Source organism: Pseudopipra pipra, chromosome 5 (genome assembly GCF_036250125.1).
Source record: "Pseudopipra pipra isolate bDixPip1 chromosome 5, bDixPip1.hap1, whole genome shotgun sequence".
NCBI lineage: Eukaryota > Metazoa > Chordata > Aves > Passeriformes > Pipridae > Pseudopipra > Pseudopipra pipra.
Window position 1 is genome coordinate 40,462,031 of NC_087553.1, and position 2,356 is coordinate 40,464,386.

Consider the following 2,356-nt stretch of genomic DNA (forward strand, 5'->3'; position numbering starts at 1 on the left):
CATTTCATGAGTTCTTTTACAGTTATAAAGAACAACTACATGGGCTTCTCTGCAATTCAGAATGAAATTGTACCAGAGAGACAGACTAGTTTAGGATGATAAGAGTTTATACTTTTGCCAAGCTTGAGGACATGAAGCCAAGATATCTTCAAAACCAGACCTCTGTAGGCAACAAAACACTGCCCTTTAATGACTGCTCCATCAGCTCAGTCACTTGAAAAAGGGATTAAAATGAGTTCTAAAATTAAAGTAGTTTTAACACTGCAGTTTCTAAATGAGTTGTAAAATAAGCTAGGACAAGTTTGCACAAGAAACATTTGCTATTAAGCATAAAACCATGGGACCTGTGCCAGGCCAGCTGTGCTACTGCTCCTCCTACTAGTGGGTGCCAGAGGCTACAGACTCTGGCGGTAGAAAACAAGTTTCGTTGCTCTCATTTGCTTCCCTCAGGCTGACACATGGAGTGGAGTTGTCAGGCTTCACAGCAAGCTGCATCAAGTCTTCTTTGGCTGGAGGGAGAGTTGCTGATACATCATGCTCTGAGTTTTGGCAGGAGAGACCACCAATGAAAAGAAAAGAAAGAGACTTCAGGTTATCAACTCTTTAAGGCAGGGTTGCCTGTGGTATACGAGTTTATGAGCAGCAAGAGAAACAGGTCATAGGAAGGTCCCTATCTAGTTAGATACACTAATTAGCTATCCACAAGCTGAAGTTCAGGTGAAAGCTGCTCAAGCACTTGAAGTCAGGACTCAGGAATGCTGGGGTCAAGAGCCAGAAAGGGTCAAAGATAAAGGTCTGGAAATGCAGCAAGATGTAGTGAAGCTAATGGGCAAACAAACAACATGAAAAGAAAAATTTATAGCTCACAAATTACTCATTTGAAATGATACATATAAAAAAATCAAAAGAATTTTCATATGTGGTTTACCAAAAGAAACCACATCTCTTGATTCATTTGAAGAATAGCAACAGGAAGATCTAAATCTGGAGTAAGTATCAGCAAGGCAAATTAAAATACTTATATTTGCTTTATAGGAAATAAAGGAGGAAGATGGTCAACCTCTCAAGTGTTACAGAAATGTGAAGTGACTTGAACTCAAAACTACTTAGATGTGTTATGTAGCAACATAAGCTTTAAATGCTTGTTTTTTTAAAACAATGGGATCCAATAAATGATACAGACCAGTTACTGAGGGAGGCATATTTACATCAGTTGTAGCTAGTTCATTTTCCAGAAAGCTGGAAACAATCTTTTCTTTCTTTTCCAGACTGTGAGTTTGTGAATGCAATGTAACTTCTTCTACACATGGGTCCATTCTTAAGCTTTCATTATTTATTCAACACTCATATGAAAATACTGTAACTGGCCTAAGCATCTTAGCATTCCTACATCATATTACCTTGAATAACTGAATATTCAGCAACGTATATACATTGAACCTGAAGTGGCTGGTGTATCAGCAGTGATAAAGAACATGAGGTAAAGATACAGATAGTTCAGTGGTTGACATATTTACCCACATAAGCTGTTCCTATCTATTAGCTATAAGAAGAAGATTTAACATACAATTTAAATCAGTCGCTGCACAGAGAGGAATGTGAATTCCATTGTTTCAGGATAGCTTATTGTGTTTCATCTTGAAAAAAGAGAAAGATATTGTTAATACATATAATTATCTGCATTTCGGGATGTGTCCTACTATTATGTTTCTGCGCTAAAGAATCAAATTCATCTCCAAATTCAGACAACCCCAAACCATCTATAAAAGCATTGTTATAGCTTGGTAATTGAAAACCACCCTAAAAACATACCGAAATTATGTTTGGCCTGGTTTCCATACATATCAAAGAGGAGAGATGATTCCTGGCAAACCTGGAATCTTTATTTTGAACAAGGTGTTTGCCAGCTGGCTCTTCACATTCTGTAGCAAGTCTGTGCATTACTTTAGCAAATGTACTGAACTAGACCCCCTTGAACATTACAAAATCCATCACTGTAATAACAAAACAAACTACTTTATTTGGTGGACCTAGCAGTTTCAAGTGTAATCAGGAAGTAAATTATAAAAAAAATATTGTCTTGATCTTGAAATTCATAAATAAAGATGTGTGAAACTTGGAAACACTATCAACACAGCAAATTTCTTCCGTTCCTCCCCCACCGTTCACATCGCAGAAAAACATTTTACTTTGCTCGCAAGCGTTTCGTTACAGATTGGTGCTTTCTCCTGTCTCACATCGACAGTAAAAAATTGTTGCTCACCAGTTACAGAGTCCCACCGGACCTAAACTCTGCTTGAGTCAGTGGGACTGGCAGTGTCTGGCAGGGTGCTTTGCAGAGATAGAAGTGACAAAG